Below are 23,538 nucleotides of genomic sequence, written 5' to 3'. Positions count from 1 at the left end.
CTAGGGCTTAGTGTACAGCAGTCACACAGATGATGCTGCACAGGTCGCACATTTGCCTTCCATCGCAAAGCATAGGTTTCTTTCATGAACATAATATAGCCACAGCATAATATACCAATATCAGCACGGTTTCCGCAAGGGCTACTCTTGTGAAACACAACTTGCAGGGTTTGCTCATGACTTACACTCATCTGTTGACACTGGTTTATGAGTAGATGCAGTTTTCCTTGATTTCTCCAAAGCTTTTGATCGCGTTCCGCACCATAGATTACTTCTCAAACTTGCATGCCTAAACATTCATTCTAACATCCTCGCATGGGTTAAAGCTTTTCTTTCCTCCAGGCTCCCAGTTTACCTCCGCTAACAACTACAATTCTTATTTTGCCCACGTTACTTCCGGTGTCCCCCAGGGTGTCCCCCTTTACTTTTCTTAATATATATTAATGATCTTCCTTCTTGCGTAACGTCCCGGGTTCGTTTCTTTGCCGATGATGTAGTTTACCGCACAATTTCCTCTGATATAGATCGTCAATGCTTGCAATCCGACCTCAATGCAATTACCTTATGGTGTTCCAAATGGCTAATGTCGCTTAATATCTCTAAAACCAATTTAATGACATTTAACGGCCGAAGGTCTCGAATTGACAACACTTACTTCATTAATAACAGCACGATTGAGTCTTCCACTTCCTACAAATATCTTGGCCTTCATTTCCAGTCTGACCTAACGTGGCATCACCACATAAATTTAACCCTGGCAGCTGCTAACCGTACTCTTGGAATACTTAAACGAACCCTCAAGCAAGCGCCACCACTCGTACGAAAACAGGCATATATCACAATCATTCGTCCGAAAATTGAATATGCTGCGGCAATTTGGGATCCCCATCAGGTATATCTAGCCTCTAACCTTGAAGCCCTGCAGAACCGCGCTGTTCGATTTATTTTTTCAGATTATTCAACATTCACCAGCGTTACATCTTTAATGAAACGTGCCGGTTTGCAATCCTTGAGCCTTCGTCAAAAACATTCTCGCTTATCAGTATTTCATAAAATTTTCCACCATACTTCACTTCGTGATGATTTTTTTCAGTCACCGCCGATTATCTTTTCTCGCCGCGATCACCCTAACAAAGTGAAATGCATTTTGTGTCAGTCATCAACTTTCGCTCAATCCTTCGTACCACACACTATCATCGATTGGAACGATTTACCCTCATACATAGCCATGGAAACTGACATAGCCAAATTTAAGGAAACAATTTGCACTACTGTGACGCGCTGTTAGAAATATTGTGTTTTCTTATTAAGTGTGTTTCCCTGATATTTTTGATGCTGTGTGAGTTGTTGCTCGCTCCTGATGTTTTTATGTATGTTGCTTTCTCTTTCTTTTCTTCTTTTTTTGTTTTTTTGGTTTCTTGGTTCAATATGATACCTACACTGCCTTGTTGAGCGGAAAGAAAAGAAAAAAAAAATGTCTTGTAAATGTTTTTCTTTTTATGTATGCTGTACCTGAATGTACACTTGCTTTTCTTGTAGCACCCCCCCCCCCCCCCCTATGTAGTACCCTCCTTTGAGAGCCTTTAGGGGTATTGTAAATAAAATAAATAAATAAATGAAAGCTACATCGCTTGGAAGGCATTCTCAGACTCATTTACTTGCTTAGCAACGGTAGTCACGATGTCGCGCTGTCCGGTGTTATTGCAGGTCCCTCGTCGCATCTGTGCGGCGTTACTCATGCAAACACAGACTAACGCTATCCAACAGCTCTGGACTAAACAACTTACAGGTTGCAGCCTCACAAAGGAGGAGGCTGTTGCCCGCTTGCTTTAATTGCCTTACACCCCAGATTTTGGTAAAGATGACAGTACAAGTGACGAGGAGTTCTCCGCGTACCACGAGACTACGCACTTGTTCTTTCGACTTTTTCTTGGGCGCAAGCTGATAAACTGTCAAACGTACAGGGCACTGCAAGGAATTATAGCACATAAGAACAGAACGGGGACCGCAAGTGGTGGACAGATGGTAGGAGTGCCTGACCACATCAGAGCAATCGGCCAGTCAAAGGAGGTGTAGGCACTTCTCTACGGCAGATCTGAATGAGCTCTCCGTGCAGCAAATGACAACTTCTGCTGTGTGTTCACTGTTTCAAGCGATTCAACAAGTAAACAGCACCAATGGCTCTACAAATAGCGTTTATGTTAAGACATATTTTCGTTTGACACTTTCAGTGGACAGCAGTAAATATGTGTACCACATTTCATTTCTTCTTATAAAGTAAATGGTACATAAATGTAGCACTTTTTTGCCCAATACTGCTGTACCGAATCTCCCAAAAGTAGTGTAAACAATATTTTTATGTCGTCCAGAATGGTCTTCTGCAGTATTTATGAACTAAATTTAGACTAAAAAGTAGTGTTCCACAAAGGGTTAAGAGGTCGTCATTAAATGGCTGGAGAAACGTTCTTGTGGCTGTTTCCTAATGCCCATGCTCCAAGTGAGAGCAGGACAGTACTGCAGTCAGCCAGAGATGACACAACTTGCGAGTACAAGTTCACTTCATCATCATCATCATCACAGCAGGACGCGTACCAAGGCAAGTTGGTATGATAACATACCTAGTTGCAGCTCAAATATTTATTTATTTATTTATTTTTATTTATTTATTTTACCCTCAGGGCAAAGCATTACAGAGGGGAGTGGGTAATACATAATAATGCTGAAAATACAAACAACAGCAGAGAACAATAAATTACCGAAACATAGATAAGTTAGAATAAGTGATCAACACAATGTATCATTCAATAGAGGCGGTAACAGCAGTGCAAAACAGTACAGGATCAGGAATTGTGGCAATTGAGGAAGGAAGGTGGTTCCAGTCATATGACCTGCGAGGAATAAAAGAATCCAAGAATGTTTTAGTTTTGCATGTACAAATGCCTACCTTATGTATGTGATCTGTGCGGCATGAAATATATGAAGGGGGAAGAAGTAACTCGTGGCAAATAGACTCACGATGAAATATTTTGTGAAAAAGGCACAGGCGTCCAATTTTGCGTTGTGATGCAAGTGAAGTTAGACCCAGGGTAGTCTTCATAGTGGTTACGCTTGATGTACGCCGAAAATCAGAGAATAAACAGCGCTGATTTGTGTTGTACGATCTCCAGTAGGTCGATCAAACTCTTAACACCATGGTCCCAGATTGATGAAGAATATTCTAGTAGCGAACGTACAAGTGTGATATAGAGTAGAAGTTTTATGCTAGTTGGGGCTGCGTGAAAGTTACGTCTCGGGTATCTGAGCGTGCGATTAGCTTTGTTAGTGATGTGCTCAGTGTGCACATGCCAGCTGAGGTTAGACGTAATATGAATTCCAAGGTACTTATATCTTGTAAGGGGATCACGTAACACGCCATTGAGAGTATATACGGGCAATTCACTATTAACACAAGAAATGTGTATAAGTTTGCACTTTTCAGCATTTAAAGTCATATTCCAAGTTTTGCACCATATTGAGATAGCGTTAAGGTCAGACTGAATCATGTGCTTGTCACCATCATTTGTTATTTCCCGAAAAAGAATGCAGTCATCGGGAAAAAGATGTACAAGAGAAGAAAGGTTACAGGGTAAGTTGTAGATGGTCATAGTCATAGTCAAATAGTCATAGATGGAGACAAGAAAACAGGATGATTGCCGACTCACAACTGCAGAATTTATTCATATAACCTAATGCCATGACCAGTGCCATGCAAGCCTAGTGCTATTAAAAAAATAAACGAACAACAAAAAGCGGTGGAACACATCTCGCAAAGACTATGGATGGTAATGCGTTAAGTATCGAATCATTATAGTGACACAATGTATTGCCACCGTCAAAACAAGGTACAGTCGAGCCCACTTATAACAATATTCAAGTGCCATGAAAATTCCATTGCTATAACCGATAATTGTTATAACCGGGTTGCATGAAAAAAAATCAAAATAGGGGGTTGGCAGAGCTGATGTGAGAAAACTAAATGGTGGGGAGGCCAGTGCCCCTCGCCACCTCCTTCCTCCATCTGGCTGCTGACTGTATTCACTCATTTAACTGCTTTCTCGGTGCTCTGATCGCGTGCAACAAGCCACGGCTGTTGGCATTAATCCTTTGACAGTCAATGACGTAAATATACAGCGCCACGAACCAGTCTGAAAATGGTCGACGCTGTATATTTACGGCGCTGTCTGCACGTTTAAAAAGCGCGCCAATTTTCTAACTTTTTGTTTTCAGTCATGTGCTGCCACTATGCGGGGATACAGGGAATTTTTTGCGCACGTCTCCCTCTCTCGGTTTTCGTTGCATGGTTTGTTTTAGCACTACTTTGCTCCCACGCGTCTATATACTACCGATCGCGCATTGGCGCACACGCGGGGGGGGCGGCCGTTTGGATCTTGTTTCGCGGGCGGTTTTGGCTTTTTGCGCTTCCAAAGGTGATGGCTATCTCGTTACTAATCGTTCAAAGGACGACCGCCTGTTTCTCACTCATTTAGTGCTCACAAGGAGGAAGGATGTCGCCATGCATGCATTTCCGTTTCCTTTCTATTTTTTTTTTAAGACTCGCGAAAACTAATTGCCCTAGCTGGTTGGCGATAAGATGAAGATTAGCGGAAGTTTGTCACATGTGTTGCTTTTTCTTTTGTCGATGGGCACCAAACAGTTTTGTTGAGTGTGCACACCTACGCAGTTCTATTACGCTATGGACCTACATATTAGTGTGAGATCAGGAACATTTGAGACTTGCGAAATATTCTCTTGTGCGGATTTTCAAAGCCTAACTATGTGCATAAAAATGCATAAAATTTTTAATTCTGATAAGCTTATTTTCTTTTTTATTGTTGTTTTTCATGAATGAAGAGTGCATATATACCAACGCAAAAGATTTTTTTCTTACTTTACGGTCACCCTAGAAAAATTACGGTAAATTTTTTTCGAAATAAGTCCATAAGAAGAATTGGAATCTACAATAAAAAAAATCGACCCTGGGTTATGGCGAACAAAATCGACCCTCAAAGGGTTAAAAGATGGCACGACACAGCAACTGCGAAGAGGGTGGCAAGCGATATGCGAGCAGAGCCAAGGCATTGCTTTTGTGGCCCAAAAAGGTGCCTTTTAAAAAATTCAAGAAGGCTGCCATGGCAGCCTGTGAGCTTGAGAATTCCAGAAGAAATGCTTAGGTGAGATCACCCCAAGCATCTCGCCACTTTTCACTGGCTTGCACAAAAAAACCCTATGTCCGTCAGCCTTGCCTACTTTACGCGAAGCTTGCCGACATCCTTGTCCAAGGCATCCAGGTGCTCCACGTAGTGCAGCGGAGGGTTCCTCGCAAAACCAAAGCCCCGGTGTGACTGAATCATCTACCAGGCCTCCTGTGAGGGCAACGTTAAAGCAGCCTGCCCTACCACGACATCGCTGGCATCGTCACCGTGCCTATCTGATGCAAGCATGTTCGCAATGATAGCCTCATTAGTTAGAAACACTTAGTTTCCAAGCCTATAGCCATGTGCTTTCTTTTCACCGGGCAAGTTGTGCATTGCCGATGATCAGCGGGCGCGTCAGCCATCTTCCGTTTCGGCGGCGAGTAAAACCAACTGTTGGTCAAACGAGGCTGAGAAACCGCGTGGCCAGAAACAATTTCGATGCAACCAACAAAGATGAACACAAGTGATTAAGCTGTTTGCAGAACTGCGCTGAATGAGGAGCCTGCGAACAACATGCGAGCAATCTGCGAGCAGCACAGTTAGTGCGGTCCATTCGTGTTTCAGAGGGTGGGGCGGCTTAGAGCTATGACTGCAGCCCATTTGTGTTCGGAGGGGTGGAAGGACGATGGGAGAGAGGCACATGGAGATGGCTGGAAAATGAGCGCACGGCGGCTGTTGAAGCAGCAACCCATCATGCAGCAGCTCGAATTTCTCGTTTTCTTTTTTATTTTCAAGGATTTCGCATTTCACTACCTTTTGGCTCGGACATCCAGCAGCCAGACTTCATTGTTATAAACCATAATGCGGCATCAGGGCATTGTAGTAAACTGGTTATTTCACCATGCAAAACATACAAAAGTTGATGGCACAGCAGGTTCTCATAGTTATAACCAATGTATTGTTAAAACTGGTATCGTTATAAGTGGGTTCAACTGTATGTATGAGGCATTCAATGCAGTGGGATTCCTCTTTCGTGCTTCCCTAAGAACACTCGGCGCCATCTAGCACTGCCACTGCAGAGCCTGCACATGGCCACGCACGATCGCATGGAGCGATCCTGCATGTGAATGGCGAGAAACGTGTCATGAGGCAAGCAGGCTCTTGGACTTCTTTATGAACATGCTGCACTATCTAGTGTCACTAGCATAGTGCACCGGTACCTGCGAATGCTAGGAATTGTCTTGCTTGCTGCACACTCAGCGGCAAAGACACAGTGACCCAAGTTATAGAGACGTTCAATGCAAGGCGGTATATGCCGAGTGCATTTGTGGCGCAGCCTGCTAAAGGGTTGGCTTGTTGTTCTTGAGGAACCCTTGTGACGTGCATTTGATTCCACTCAGTACCAGATAAATTTAAGTGATCTTTTTGTTCATTGTAGAACGGCACATTCCAAGTGGCACATACCTAAGAAGGGTGTACTGCGCTTGTTGGTAAAACATGCTTTAAAGTTTGAATAACAGCTCAAGGACAGAAGAGAGAACAGAGCGCTTACTTTCAACAGTTTACTTTCTTTTCAGACAGCATAGCAAGTTTTATAGCCACACATTAGCACACCAACCATGCGCAGAACACCATGACAAAGCCATACAAAATTCAATGTGGCATCGATAGCCCAAGGTATCTGACCTCCTTGTCAGTTAGCACGACAGAGAACATAACCGTACAGACATCTCACAAAAGCTGTCAATCATATTAACTTTGGCAGGCTATTCATCTCTTGTACAAGTCTCTGTTGCTGAAGGCCTGCTGCACAACTATTTATCCGTGGTGAATGGAAATCAAGATGGAGCAACTTGGAATAGACAAAAAATTGCAATAATCCCATACATGCATAGAATCGCGCACAATCTAAAAAAGTTCATTCAACGTGTTAACGTCAAAGTTGTCTTCATGCCCCTGAAAAATTAGGCAACCTGTGCAACATAACCGTCCCAGCATCTCATACCAAATGAGGTTGCCTTATCACACAGAAGAATAAATTGATTGATTGCACAAACAACGTGGTGTATCGGATCTCTATTTCCTGTGGTAAATATTACATCGGACAGATGGGCCGATGTGTTAATGAAAGACTGAAAGAGCAGATGTACAATGTTGATCGCGCTAAACAGGGTTGGCTTTCTGCCCACTGCTGCATGTGTGGATGTAAGCCAAGATACAAAAATGTAGCATCATTGCAAAACACAGTGATCGTGTCATGGATGAAATAATCGAAGCAGGAAAAATTTCATGTTTAAAAGATGGGTGTGTCAGCACTCCCTCTGTCACGCTAACTGACAAGGAGGTCAGATACCTCTGGATGTCAATGCCACATTGAATTTTGCATGGCTTTGTCGCAGTGTTCTGCGCGTGGTTGGTGTGCTAATGTGTGGATATAAAATTTGCTATGCTTTTGGGAAAAAAGAAAAACTTGTTATGCTTTCTGAAAAGAAAATAAACTGTTTGAACTAGGCGCTCTTTTCTATATTCTGTCCCCTCCGCTGTCCTTGCGCTGTTATTCCAACTTTAAAGCACATACCTAGCTACCCAAGTTGGCATCAAAGACGTTGATTGAAGAGTGGCACACAGTGACTAAAGCTGGCATCAAAGAGATCCACTGAAGACCAGCACAGACTGAGTGGCACCTACCCCGTGCTCCAAGTTGGCGTCAAAGAGTTTCTTCGAACAGTGGCACCTACACAGTCCTGCATCTACAGCAGAGCACTGCACAGGCCAGATTTTTTGGCACAGGCCCAGCCCGAGCCCCCGATACCAAGCCTGGGCACAGCCTGGGCAGATATATCTTTTTTTACTTGCAGACTGTACTGTAAGTTTCAGCCTTACCTACTCAGGGTCTATCAGCTGCAGTGTATAAGCAAATAAAGGCCGAAATCTCTGTTTTTCCCATGGGAACATCAGTGATCTCGCGCATTGCCTGTGCTGTTATTTTCCTTATGAAACATCGTTCCAGCGCACAATTGAACATGGACGAGAAGAGAAAGACAACATGAACGCTGGTTTATTCATGAAAAACAGGGCTTATGTACACAGTAACTAGCCCATCTGTCCATACTTAGTGTTATTTTCCCGCTAGTGCACATGCATATACCTTGATCATGCGATATCGTCCTATGAGGTCATTTAGCATGTGAATATGCATATATATATATATATATATACAAACAGGCAAATCGAAGAGCATACAGCATAAAATAAAGCCACAAGTAAAAAGAGAAATGTATGCACACAAGGTAACACTGTGTTCCCGCCACTGGCATAAAGTACAGACAGGCATATGAGTGCATGACGCACAAAGACATAGTTTGGGGGCTGCGTGTGCTTTTCTATCAGCCTCATCAAGTGTTCAGTCTCACTATCAGTCTCATTATGGTGCTCTGATGTAGACAGCATGTTCACTGACAGCACAGCCCTGCAAATGCACGCTCGGTGTTGGAAACGAAATGGGCAGAATATCTTGACATCGTCTCTGCAGCTGCACCATGAACACCTCGTTGACTACCACAAAGCGATAGCGGCAACGAGTAAAGGCTTTAATTGCAGGAGCTACAACTCCTTAGTCGTGCCTTATGTCATTCCAGATTCTATCTGAGCAAACTTGACAAAAAGAGGCAAGCAAACCAAGAAGCACTGCATGCTGCGGTATCTTATGCACTGTAGTAACAGTGCTGAGCGTTTATCTAGAATGACTGAAGTGCAGCCTTTCAAAAAGTATTTGGGCACACAATTGTGTCACCTGGTCAGAGCTACCAGTGCCCGACACCTTGGCTGAAAGAAATGTGACTGCTGTCACCCCCGCATGGCTTCAGAGGACTAACACAGCTCATTACGATGGCGCTGCGGCTCAAGAGTGAGAGATAAACAGCCAGCTCTGCACTGCACATATTTCTTGAGGTATACGAGCAACATGCCGCGAGGCCTCAACAGACAAGACCAAGCATGCTTTCACTGCATAAGTCTTAATGTGGCATACACTGTGGCAATCTGCAAGGCAGCAGTTGTGGTTGCGCAGTGGAACACTGCGCATGCTTCGTTACTTTGTTCCTTCATTCTCCCCCACCACGTTTTCCATGAGTTAACATGTTTGGAATAAACACATATCTTTTGCTGGTCGACGCCTGCCCATTCACTGCGGTGCGGCCTAGCCGCCTGTATTTGTAACAGTGGCGACTAAGACTTCACTCACGCACCACCATGAGCCATGCACTGCCAGAGTTCGACGAAGACAGAGATAAGTGATCGTCTTACCTTATCAAAGCTGAAGCCTATTATGAAGCAAACGAAATCGGTAATGATGCTAAGAAGCGAGCATTGTTGGTAGCCGCACTTGGATCGAAGACAACGATACCTTACGTGGAAGACTTGCACCAGACAAGCCAAGCTCCGCAAAGTATGATGAAGTTGTGAAGGTATTTAACAAATACTATGATCCTGAACCAAATGAAAATGCAGAGAGCTTTAACTTTTTCAGCCAATGTCAGCAGGAAGGTGAATCAGTGCACACGTTCCTGGTAGAAATTCGGAGGCTTGCCCAAAACTGTAGCTTTGGTTCTATGAGGGATAGGATGCTAAGGGATCGGATTGTATGCAGAGTGAAATTAAAGAATCTACAAATGCAGCTACTTGTGAAGAAAGAATTGACTCTGAAAGATGCGGAGCTACTTGCATTAGCAGCAGAAAATGCAGAAATAGATGCAAAATGTACAGGCACAACGTCGTCAGAGCAAGGAAATGTTCTAAGGATGAAGCAACAGGACCAGTCTACCTATGAAAAGGTTGAACAACGTGGCAACAAAAAGCAGTGCAAGTGCTGTGGTAATTCCGAGTCACCGCGGCACGGCTTGCCCGGTACGCAAGTGTAGGTGTTTCAAGTGCGGCCAACAAGGACATTTAGCCCGGATGTGCGGCAGCACAAAACTGTGAACAGAACGATGGCCATGATGGTACAGGGCGCGAGTGCCGAAAACGACAGTGAGGCGTCACAAATTTGGTCCATAATCACCACTCGCACACTGGTTCCACCTTTACGAGAAAATTTCAAGTGGAATAGCGTGAAAGTAAATATGGACATTGACACTGGCTCTCCAGTTTGTGTTACACCGAAGGACGTCTGTGAAGCCCACCGTTGGCAGTGGCCGCCACTACAGGTATCACATATCACACTATCTTGTTGTCTTTGGAAATTTCCAGTTCTCAGCATACTACCATTGTACATTTTGTACAAGTCAGCAACAGTTCCATGCAGTTTGGTGGTGGTAGGCTGCAATGGCCCTAGCCTCTCTGGTCGTGAACTGCTGCAGAAGCTGGATGCTGAAGGACACCCCTCTCATTGACCGGTCTGAAGAGCACGGACACTACCCTCGCAGAAGAGTTCGCGGACTCGTTCACAGAAGAGCATGGACTCGTCAAGGGGCCGCCAGTGCGCCTGCTGATCCGGGATGGAGCAAAGCCCAAATTTTACAAGGCAAGAAAAGTTACATTTGCATTGCAAGATAAAGTTGCTAATGAGCTAGACAGGCTGGTGGCCACGGGAATCTTGTCACCAGTCACACACTCCAAATGGGCCCCACCAATAGTTCTGGTGCTAAAGAAAGAATGGGTGGTATGTCGTTACGTACCACCCATTTGTCCACCAGTCGTCCCGTTTTTATGTTGGGATTCGTCCTTCGGCAGACACAACATCCCACATCTGGTGACCCGGGCAACAAACAAGAACGCATCGCCATGAACGAACAAGACGCCCTTCAACGACAGCTGGAACTTCTCAACAGACAGCTTCACGCGCAGCAAGAGGTGATCCAGAAGCAAGAGCAACAGCTTCAGGCACGGCACGACCAGCTCTATGGTTCCGTGCAGCAGCATCCTGCCGGCTCCGCCGAGGACATCAGAACCCCGGCAGATGGCATCCCGCACGCTGCCCCGCACGGCGTCTGGCGTGTCGCTGTAAAGCTTGGTCTTGGCTTGTAGCGCGAAGTGAACACGGACACAGAAAGGAGCAGACAGGACGAGCACTAACTCTCAACTAAATTTTTATTAAGACCAAGAACATATCTATAGGTGATTGCAAAAACCGCAGCATAAGAACACGACAAGGTAAAAAACATCAGTTACACATATCAGGAGGTATGGAAGCCAAAGAAGGAAACAAAAAAAGATTACTTCAGATTAATACACGTATTGCGAAGGTACTGAAATTCGCAATCTAACAAAGACAACGATGCATGGCTAATGCAAGTGTCTCCTAATCTTTTGATGTGGAATGCCTCGATAATTTCCTGTGTGGTTTGGCATTTGTGTCTGGAAATAATTTTTGTGTCTTCAAAGAAAGGTTTACAACCAAAATTGAAACTGTGTGACGCTAAATGTGATGCATTAGGGTTGTTTAGTGAATGTTTGTGTTCTTTTAGTCTAACGTTAATGCACCTGCCGCTCTGTCCAATGTAAGCTTTCCCGCACTCGAGTGGAATCTGATAAACTATACCGGTGTTGCAAGGCACTAAAGGGGACACATGTTTAACGCCGCAGTCATCTTTTCTTTTTTTGCCACCCTGTTCAAGTTTCCTATTTATCATAGGGCACATGTTAGACAACTTGCGAGGGGCCAAGAAAACTGTATTGACGTCATACCTATTGGCCACATTCCTTAAACCATGGGATAATCTATGTATATAGGGTACCACAGCAAACTTAGTTTCTTTTTTCTGTTTTTCTTGTTTCTTACCGGGGCTTTTTACTCATTTTAAAAGTTTTTCGCAGGTTAGTGATAATAAATGCACGGGGTAGCTAGCCTTTCCAAGCCTTTCTATCTGTTGTGAAAAACTTTGTTGCATATTGTGCGGACATGATTTAGTAATGGCAGACCTAAGAGTTGAATAAGCTATCCCCTGTTTAACAAGTTTAGAATGACAAGAAGAAAATTCAAGCAGTGGCTTCTTAGCCCTAGGCGAATAATGCCAACAGACATGCCCATCCTGGAACGTTAAGCACAGATCTAAAAACTGTAATTTGTTGCCCTGGATAAGCTCGAGCATGAAACCTAGGCCCCCACCACATTCCCTAAAAACTTTTAAAATATCCGTAGCTTTCTTGGTGTAGTTATCATGAGAACAAAACACCAGGTAGTCATCTACGTGTCTGAGCGCATGCACCGCCTATTCCTTAAGATTGTTTTGTAGTTTTCTACTGACGCGACATAGATAAATATCACTCAAAACTGGCGCAACTTTTGAACCAATGCAACCTCCCGATTTTTGTACATGCATAGAACAACTCTATTTTACAACGGTATTCCCTATGTAAAACAACAAAAGTTCTAGAAAAGATTCTACGGGCATCCCACAGTCCTGAGTAAACCGGAACTCATCATTGTTGAGCGTAACTGCTTCTTTAACACTACACAGCAGTTCCGCTTGCGGAAGCAAATAAAAAAGATCTTTTACATCAACACTGATAGCCGAGCATTTACCTGGATTATTTTCTGTTAGGAAGGCTACAATTTATTGCGAATGTCTTATCAGGAAGGGGTCATTAACACGAACTGAAGACAGTACGTTATGCAAAAAAATTGAGACAGTGTACTGCCACGTTCCTTTTTCAGAAATAATGGCCCGAAAAGGAGCGGCAGGTGCATTAACATTAGACTAAAAGAACACAAACATTCACTAAACAACCCTAATGCATCACATTTAGCGTCACAGTTTCAATTGTAGTTGTAAACCTTTCTTTGAAGACACAAAAATTCTTTCCAGACACAAATGCCAAACCACACAGGAAATTATCGAGGCATTCCACATCAAAAGATTAGGAGACACTTGCGTTAGCCATGCATCGTTGTCTTTGTTAGATTGCGAATTTCAGTACCTTCGCAATACGTGTACTAATCTGAAGTAATCTTTTTTTGTTTCCTTCTTTGACTTCCATACCTCCTGATATGTGTAACTGATGTTTTTTACCTTGTCATGTTCTTATGCTGCGGTTTTTGCAATCACCTATATATATGTTCTTCGTTTTAATAAAAATTTAGTTGAGAGTTAGCGCTCGTCCTGTCTGCTCCTTTCTGTGTCCGTGTTCACTTCGCGCTACAAGCCAAGACCATGTTACCGTACCAACTCGCCCAACTGTCTATCCTTTTGCTGTAAAGCTTCCACCGTTTTGGGCCGACTCATCTGAGGTATGGTTTGCCCAAGTCGAGGCTCAGTTCTCCCTCGCGCACATCACGCAAGACCGGACCCGCTACGACTGTGGCGTCGCCCACCTCGATGCCTGCTACGCCAACGAGGTCCGGGATATCCTTGCCAAGCCACCAACGGCCAACCTTTACGAACACCTAAAGACCAAACTCATTCGCTGCCTGTCACTCTCGGAAGACCAAAAGGTGCGACAACTTCAGTCCGCAGAACTTGCCGAGCGCAAGCCTTCGCAGCTCCTCCGCCACATGCGTGCTCTCGCGGGCAACATGGAAGTCCAGGATTCGTTACTGCGAACTCTTTGGCTTCAATGACTTCCACTGCATGTCCAGGGAATTCTGCAGGCCCAGCTTACGCTACCTCTCGACCAACTTGCCGGGATCGCTGATCGTGTCATCGAGACATGAAAACTGTTTACAGCGCAAACACATGCAACCACAAAGATATAAGGGACAGGACACAAGCGCTGTGTCCTGTCCCTTATATCTTTGTGGTTGCATGTGTTTGCGCTGTAAACAGTTTTCATGTCAAGTATGCACCAACTCGCCCAGAAAGAAGTTTTAATGAGTGTCAACGAGGTCTCCGTGCCGCCGTTGTCACCCACCGTCCAGGCTGTCGCTGCACCGCTGAACACCATGGAGCTTGGGCTCCGTATCAACGATATCAACCAACAGCTCAGCTCCATTCAACGACGATTGGATCAACACTTGCCGACGCGCCACTCGCAAAGCCGTGGCCAGAACACTACCCTGTCGCAGCAGCCTGGTGACGTCGACCGTTGCTACTACCATCGACACTTTAGGGACAGAGCACAACAATGTCGACCACCCTGCGCCGCTAGAAATCAGGGAAATGCCAATGGCAGCTCGTGGCCACGGCTGCGAGCTGCCAACCTGGAGGCCGTCGCATCTTCGTCACCGACCAAATTGCAAAGCAGCGGTTCCTTGTCGACAGCGGTTCCAACATTTGCTGCTACCTGTGAGCCCATCTTCAAGGTCCCCGTCCTTCTACGTCTTTCGAGCTCAGCGCGGCAAACCGGTCCACAATCAAAACTTACGGCTCGCTCCACCTGCACGTCCAGCTTAAAAACCTACGCCGTGACCTTCATTGGAATTTTGTCATCGCCGACGTCACCGAGCCAATAATCGGCTCAGACTTTTTGGCATATTACAACCTCCTTCCGGACTGCCGCCACGACCGTCTCATCGGCGCGACAACAGGACATTCTGCGCCAGGACAGCGAACGGCTACCCACCAGCCAAGCATCAAAGTACTCAGCGTCAAACATAATTCACCGTACCACGCCATACTCTCCGAATTTCCCGGTTTGACGCGCCCCAGCGGGTTGCCACGTGATGTGCAGAACACCACTGTGCACTACATCCGGACCACCCCACGCCCCCTGTTTTCTGTCGTGCCCGTCGCCTTGCCCCGGACAGCATGCGTACAGCCAAAGCAGAGTTCGAAGCCATGCTCCGGGAGGGAATCGCCCGCCCCTCCGATGGCCCATGGGCCTCGCCACTTCACCTCGTCCCTAAGAAGACCGAAGGCTGGCGGCCCTGTGGGGACTACCGTGCCCTCAACGCCCGCACAATTCCGGACAGGTACCCCGTTCATCATATACAGGACTTCGCCCATTGCATTTCTGGCTGCCAAGTTTTCTCCGTGCTAGACTTGGTCAAGGCCTACACGCAGATACCCGTCAATTCGGATGACGTCCCGAAAACTGCAATCATTACTCCTTTCGGCTTGTTCGAATTTCTCTTCCTGAGCTTTGGCCTGAGGAACGCTGGACAAACCTTTCAACACTTCATCGACGAAGTCGTCCGCGGCCTCGACTTCTGCTTCGTCTAATCTTGACGACATATTGGTCTTTTCCCGCAACACCGACGAACACAACAGGCACCTTCGTCTGCTTTTCCAACGCCTCGATGACAATGGCCTACTCGTCAATGTACCAAAGAGCACGCTCGGCGCTTCACTTGTCAAATTCCACGGCCATGAAGTTTCATCAGAGGGAACTCGACCCTTACCTCAACGCATCTCAGACATGCAAAATTACACTCAACCAACCACCGCTAAAGACCTTCATCGTTTCCTCGGCATGCTGAACTTTTCTTGCAACACGCAGCCGACTACCAGGCTCCCCTCCATGATGCCTTGGCTGGTCTAAGAGGAAACCAACCCGTCACGTGGACACCGGCTTTAACGCAACCTTTAAAAAAATGCAAAGCTGCTCTCTGCACCGCCACACTTCTCTCCCATCTTGTGCCAGATGCTCCCTTGGGGCTCCTCACGAACGCCTCTAGCATCGCCGTTGGCACGGCCCTTATGCAGCGTGCAGACAACACCTGGCATCCCTTGGCGTTCTTCTCCAAGAAACTCTCAGCTCGCAAAACGACCCCTTCTGCGGCCAGTCCCACCGACGAAACCACGACCCCCATCCCGTCGAGTTCGCGAGCTTACTACAGAGAACTTCTGGCGATATACGAAGCAGTTCAGCACTTTCGCCACATTCTCGAAGCACAGCACTGCACCATCTACACCGACCATAAACCTCTGACCTATGCCTTCTCTCAACGTCGCGACAAACTCCCGCCGGTCCAGCAGAACCAGCTCTCGTTCATTGCCCAGTTTACCACCGACATCCAACATGTCAGCGGGAAGGACAACATGGTCGCCGACGCGCTTTCACGTGTGGCAGCTATTAGCCCTTCGCAGATAACAGCTGATGTCCTCGCTGAGGCTCAGACTACGGACGCCGAACTGCAGGAGCTTCTTAAGGGCAGGTCCTCACTACAGCTGCAGCAAGTCCCCATACCTGAATCGACAACGACTATCTACTGCGACATATCAACAGCACGAAGCAGGCCTTACGTGCCCCTTTCCCATCGCCGTGGCCTCTTCAACCAGCTACATAATCTCAGCCATCCCGGCATACGCGCCTCTACACGCCTTGTGGCCGACCGCTATGCCTGGTCCTCCATGCAGCGGGATTGCCGCACCTGGGCGCACTCCTGCATTCAATGCCAGCGCGCTAAAGTCAACAAGCATGTCACTTCACCACTCGGCGCATTCCCCCAGACCTCTGGTCGGTTTCAACACGTCCACGTTGATATCATAGGATCCTTGCCTCCAGCTGGACGCTATCGCTACTGCCTCACCGCCATCGATCGGTACACTCGATGGCCTGAGGCATGGCCCCTCGAGGGAATCACTGCGGAAGACGTCGCCTCGGCCTTCTTCGCCGGCTGGATTGCCCGCTTCGGGCCCCCTCGCCGCGTCACCACCGACCAAGGTCGACAGTTCGAATCGCACCTTTTCCGGCTGCTCGGGCTGACCATCGGGTTCGAACGCTCACGGACCACCAGCTACCACCCATGCGCCAACGGGATGATCGAGCGTTTCCACCGACAGTTCAAAGCAGCCATCATGTGCCACCCGGACTCAACCTGACCTGAAGCCATCCCAGCCGTCCCCCTAGGTCTTCGCGCCACCTTCAAGCCCGACATTCAGGCTACACCCGCAGAGCTCATCTACGGGGAACCCCTCCGTCTCCCAGGCGAATTTCTTGCTGCACCGCCATCCACCACCGCGACGTCAGATCCCACCGATTTCATCGCCCGGCTCCGACGCATCATCGCTGCCCTCCGCCCGTCACCTGCAGCTCACCACTGTAAGACCGCCCCCTTCGTCTTCAAGGATCTGGCAACGTGCTCGCACACTTTTCTCCGCGACGACACCGTCCGCCGGCCTTTACAGCCACCTTACAGCGGACCCTACCCAGTTCTTTGTTGCGACGACAAAACCTTCACCCTGCGCATTAACGGGAACGTTGTCCGCGTCTCTATCGACCGGCTGAAGCCGGCCTACACCGATACCGTCGAACCAGGAAATACGAGTGCACCCACAGACGTCCATCCACAACCGCCGACATCGCAGCCTACTTCTGTCACTACATGCAGTGGGCGTCGGGTACGCTGCCCAGATTTTTACAAGCCCTGAGGGCTCACCACTCCATGGGGGGGGTGATGTGGCGACACAGTCCGCGCATATTTCTGCGCACCCTCCGTCTTCTTATCATCCAGCCCAGCAGAACACAGCAGCACGCTGGACTGCGTGGCCAATAACACATAGTGCCACCGCCACGTCACCGGAGGTATGCGTCACCGACGGTGGCTATAAGAACAGGCTGCCTGGCTGAAAAGGAGCGCTTTCTACCTTCTGCTACTGGAGCGAACGTAGCGTTGGTATGCCCGTCCGCTGCCATCATTATTCGAATAAAGGGTCGTTACGTTGTTATGTTGGGATTTGCCCTTCGGCAGACACGACATCCCACAAATTTGTGGTGACTTCAAGGTCACATTCAACCCAGTATGTGATGTAGAACAACGTCATCCTGCCTGTGATCGACGATATGTTTGCTAATTTGCGCGGTGGCGAGCAGTTCAGCATCCTAGACTTAAGAGATGCTTAAGACTTAAGATTTGATGCTTATAGTCAAATCCCTTTAGAAGAAGATGCACAGAAATTGACAGTTATGAACACACACAAGGGAATTTTCCAATACAACATGCTGCCTTTTGGTATCTCTTCAGTGGCGGCAATATTTCAGAAAAAAATTGAAACAATATTGCAAGGGCTATCGGGAGTGCAGGCATACCTGGATGATGTTCTGGTATCAGAAAAAAAGGGGGAGCACAAGAACTTGAAAGCGGTCTTGCAATGCTTCCACGAAAATTGTATAAAGCTTCATTCAGACAAGTGCCATTTCCAGGAGCCATCAGTAGCATATCTTGGACATTGCATCGATGGCAAGGATTTGCATTCGACCGCGAGAAACATTGAGGCTATCCGACTAGCCCAGGAGCTGTGGAAAGTCAGTAAATTGCGTTCATTCCTAGGCATGATTATGTCTTATAAGTTCCTGCTTAATTTATCTCAACACGTCAGATGGGCGTGGGGCACGAAAGAACAAACTGCTTTTAAGAGTGCTAAAGACTCGCTTTGTTCAGCACCTGTGTTCGCCCATTTCAATCCGGACCGTGAATTCCTGTTGGAATAGGATGCGTCACCATATGGCATTGGGGTGGTTCTTCCATTGCATCGACGGTGAGCAGCGACCTATCAGAATCACATCTTGAAGGTTGACAGTTGCCAAAAGAAACTATTCTCAAAATGAGCAAGAGGCACTCGCACTTGTATTTGGTGTCACAAGGTTTCGAGATTGCCTACTTGGGCAACAATTTAGTCTGGTTACAGATCACCCTGCTGGACTCTGCTGGACTTGCTAAGACCAGACCATCAAACACCTGTGATGGCTGCTGTAAGAACTCAAAGATGGGTGCTTCTGCTTGGTGCTTACAAGTATCATCTACATTACAAGCCCGGCACACAGCTAGTAACTGCTGACGCACTTGAGTTGTTTGCTTCAACCTTTGCAGGACAAAGGTGGCACTGAGGAAGATTCGATGAAGCGCGTGCTCATGCTGCACCAGTGGAACGAGCCAGCTATGCCTGTCAAGGAAACTACAAGCATTAACATCAACTGACACCACGCTTTCTGCGGTGTACAGGTATGTCGTCGATGGCTGGCCAAGAGAATCAAGCAGCTATGAACCAGACCTCACAGAATACCACAAAAAGTGGCACGAGCTCTTGGTTCGTCGGGGGTTGCTGTACAGGGGACATCTGGTTGCAGTGCCAGCAGTGGTCCATACGAGGCTCTTGAAGTTGTTGCATACTGCTCATCAGGGGGTTTCTACCATGAAGGCAGTTGCGAGGTCGAAGCTCTGGTGTTTAAAAATACCTGTATACGGGCTAGATGCTGCATTGCAGATCGATGGAAACTAAGCGCACTGGAAGACAATCTCAACAGCTGAGAAAGACAAAGGACGGGCGCCAACTCACATCTATTTTATTTGCAGCCATGCCGGCTAATATATGCGGAAAGCATGACATGCACAGTGCATGACAATGGAAAAAACGTAACGATGTAACAACAACACACGTTCAAGAAACACGATTTCATCCCTGAAGAACTTCACAGACGTATCGCTCACACATTTATCTCCCCTTTTCCTGATATAAAAGGCTTCCAATAATTCACGCACAGTCTTGACACAGTCGCAGTGTCAGCACGTGTCCCGTGCTGCTGCCCACTGGCTGCCATTTATCTATTTAGTCATTCGAATACTTACATCCCTCTTCTCGAGCCTTACTGTAGGGGGGAGGATGTACAGAAATGGAATTCGATGATAACTATTCAAAAGTTAACATGGTATGACATGGTATAACATGGTAAGTAGAACCCTTTTCATAAGCCTCCAGGTGCAGAAACCTGGAGGCTTACGAAAAGGGTTCTACTTAAATTGAGGACGATGCAATGAGCTATGGAAAGAAGAATGATGGGTGTAACATTAAGGGATAAGAAAAGAGCAGATTGGGTGAGGGAACAAACGCTAGTTAATGACATCTTAGTTGAAATCAAGAAAAAGAAATGGGCATGGGCAGGACATGTAATGAGGAGGGAAGATAACCGGTGGTCATTAAGGGTTACGGACTGATTCCAAGGGAAGGGAACCGTAGCAGGGGGCGGCAGAAAGTTAGGTGGGCTGATGAGATTAAGAAGTTTGCAGGGACAACATGGCCACAATTAGTACATGACAGGGGTAGTTGGAGAAGTATGGGAGAGGCCTTTGCCCTGCAGTGGGCGTAACCAGGCTGATGATGATGATGATGATGCAAGTAGATAATGAAGACATGCACACAGTACAGGACATTGCGATAGCGTGCAAGACATGTGCGTAGTACATAACAGTAACAAAGAAATAGCATAACTGGATCAGCTTTACAAGGCATCAATGTCACCATAAATGTAAGGAAAATTTTTCATTGACAAAAATGATAGTATATAAATATAAATACAAACACAATATGGCAAATTACAAAACATGAAATATTCACATTGTTTTGGGGATGTTGGGATACAGACTGAATATATATACAGTATATATACAAGCAAAGTCAATGTGGTCAAGATGGCTGACCAGTAACAACGCGCAGCAGCCAGCACCTCGCAATCTTCCTCTCTCTCTTCTTTCATCCTTCTGTAACAGGACTCCCAGGTGGTGAAGCGCCGTCTCGGTGCATGGTAGGCGAAGAACTGCGAGCAAAGTATGGCTTCAGCCACAAAATGTGCATGACATCAACGGGTGGTGGACTTGAGGATGGATGAAACTGTAACCGCGTGATCTTATAATTGACGTCGTTAACTTGACGTAGGACTTCATAAGGCCCTGTATAGCGAGAGAGGAGCTTCTGGGAGAGGGTGACCCGACGACATGGTGACCAAAGCAGCACCCAAGCATCTGGGGCGAACTGAACATTGCGATGGCACCGGTTGTAGCGCTCTTTTTGCAGATGCTGCAAGGCTAATAAGCGAGATCAGGCAACTTGACACGCCATGTGAGTGCGATCAATGACTTCAAAGCGTACTCAGTGGCAACACGGGGCACAGAAGGTAGGATGGTGTCAAAGGGCAAAGTGGGGTCGCAACCATACAAAAGATGAAAGGATGAATATCCTACGATGTCACATCGGGACGAGTTATACGCGAATGTCACGTAGGCCAGCATGGCGTCCCAGTCGCGGTGACCATTGGAAACGTACCGTGAGAGCATCTCTGCGAGTGTTCAATTCCGACGTTCTGTAAGACCGTTCGTTTGTGGGTGGTAGGCAGTGGACAGCTTGTGCTCAGTGGCACAAGAGCGGAGGAGGTCGTCCACAACTCGAGGCAAGAACGAGCGGCCACGGTCTGTAAGTAACTGTCGAGGTGCACCGTGCTGGAGAATGACGTGAAGAAAAAAATCGGCGACGTCAGTTGCGCAACTAGTCGGCAATGCCTTTGTTATCGCGTAGCGTGTGGCATAATCAGTAGTGACAGTGACCCACTTATTCCCTCTATTCGTCATCGGAAAAAAGCCAAGCAGGTCGAGGCCTACGCGAAAGATTGGTTCAGCAGGAACTTCAATTGGATGGAGTCAGCCGACAGGTGGCTGGGGAGATTTCGTCAGGCGCTGACACAATTCACAAGTTGCGACATAACGACGCACAGAGCGGTAGAGACCCGGTCAGAAGAAGTGGCATTGTACATGGTCGTATGTACGCAAAACTCCAAGGTGTCCCGCCGTCGGTGCATCGTGAAGTTGTTCAAGAATGACGGATCGCAGATGACGAGGAAGGACAAGGTGCAACTCAGGGCCATCAGGGTTGATATTGCGGAGGTAGAGGATGCCATCATGCAGCACGAACATGCGGCACGTTCCGTCGGTGCTGCCAGATTCCACTCCGGCGATGATGGACTGTAAGGATGCATCACGCTGTTGTTCAGCTCCTATGTCGCTCATGTCAGTCAAAGCCATCATACAGGTCACCGGATCATGCACAACAGGATCGGGAAGATGTACAGGGTGATGTGAGAGGCAGCGTCCTTGTGCAGGAGTCCAGACTTATAGTTGACAACAAATGAAAATTTCTGGAGCCACAACATTGGCAGCATGCGTTGTGCGAACGGCAGATGGATCAGCGAGGACCAACCAATGAACTTCGACCAACAGGACCCACATGATGCCAATCAAGCCTATATAGACACTCGGCATGATGGCTTCATGGGATTTGGAGCAGGCACACTTGCCGATATGACGCTAATGCCACTGTTGCTGGTGCAGGTTAGTCATTACTATCCATCTGAATTGCAGAAGCTAGTGTGTGTGTTGCCAGCTGCTCCCATGATGCCAAGTGTTTGTAACAAGAATCGCGGATGCAGCATGCACAGATTGCGTCTGAAGGGGTTCAGGTTATTTTCCAACAGAGTGCTCTACTTGATTTTGTTGTTAATACTCGCGGGGGACGTTGAACTAAATCCCGGGCCTACTAACACACTGGAGATTGAACTGCTGCAATGTTTGCAGAGTAGGCAGGAAACTTTAATTTCAAAGTTAAACGGCATCGAAGCAAGGTTCGAAAGGAATGAGAACATGCTGATGAAAGTGAAAAATAATCTTAGCTGAACTCAGAACCAGGTAAAGGATATCAGTATGATTGTTACAGAACAGGCAGCTACAATACGGCATCTCATGCAACAGACAAAATAAATACTTTGTTTAGCGCAATACAACGGACACAAGAAAGGTGACCAGGACAAGGCACTACTCTCAACTGACATCATTTTATTGTGTCACTCCTTTATAAACAGTCTGTCGCCTTTCTTGTGTCCGTTGTATTGCGCTAAACAAAGTATTTATGAATCCGCACCAACTAGCCCGCCAACGCATTGTGCTGAACAGGTAAAAGATTTGCAGAAGAAAACAAATGACCTAGACAACAGAAGTTTGTTGTCTAGAAAGAAATCTTGTTTTCCATGGTGTTGAAAATAAACTCTCAAAATTATGGGATGAATTGAAAGCTATGGTAAAGAATATTTTCAAAACGAGCCTTGGAATCGAACTCGGGTCTCTGGAAAGGGCACACCACTTCGGACGCTATAACAAAAATAGAAAAAGACCGATTATTGTTTAATTTTTCTTGTACAAAGAGTTCCAGGCAGTGCTTCTTAATGCTAAAAAATTTAAGGATTCGCAGTACAGTGTAGGCGAAGATTACTCACCTAAAACAAGAAGTACTAGGAAGAAGTTATGCGAATATGCCAAGGCAATAAGAGGATAAGAACAATAAACTGAATCTGAATTTTGACAAACTGATTATCAATGGCAGGGCTTTCAGGTGGAATTAAGACAAAGAAGAGGTCGTCCCATTACGTAGGCTGTGACAGACTAGAAAAAAAAGCAGAAGTAGCAATGTCGAGAACTCGTTGCTGTCATCGTGAACTGCCGAAACATAGTTAACAAAACAGCCGAGCTTTCTGGGTTGATAGAAAGTGTTGACGCTGACATAGTCCTTGGCACCGAATCTTGGTTAAAGCCTTCAATTGCTGATAGTCAGGTGTTTCCAGAAAACTATGTCGTCTATCGCTAAGATAGGCCCACTGCAGGTGGGGGACTTCTTGCTTGTTCATTCATCATTACAGTCTTCAGCAATTGATAACGAGTGCAATGCACTGG

At 46.7% G+C, this 23,538-nt stretch overlaps 1 protein-coding gene across 2 annotated transcripts in view; it reads right to left on the bottom strand.

Annotated features, from left to right (window-relative positions):
• LOC142587300 (enolase-phosphatase E1-like) overlaps positions 1–23,538 on the bottom strand; it is a 236,306-nt gene that overhangs the window by 167,061 nt on the left and 45,707 nt on the right. The window lies entirely within an intron of this gene.

The sequence above is a fragment of the Dermacentor variabilis genome, chromosome 7, assembly GCF_050947875.1.
Source record: "Dermacentor variabilis isolate Ectoservices chromosome 7, ASM5094787v1, whole genome shotgun sequence".
Taxonomy (NCBI): domain Eukaryota; kingdom Metazoa; phylum Arthropoda; class Arachnida; order Ixodida; family Ixodidae; genus Dermacentor; species Dermacentor variabilis.
Note: the sequence above shows the minus strand (reverse complement) of the source record. Positions and strands in the feature narration are given on the sequence as shown.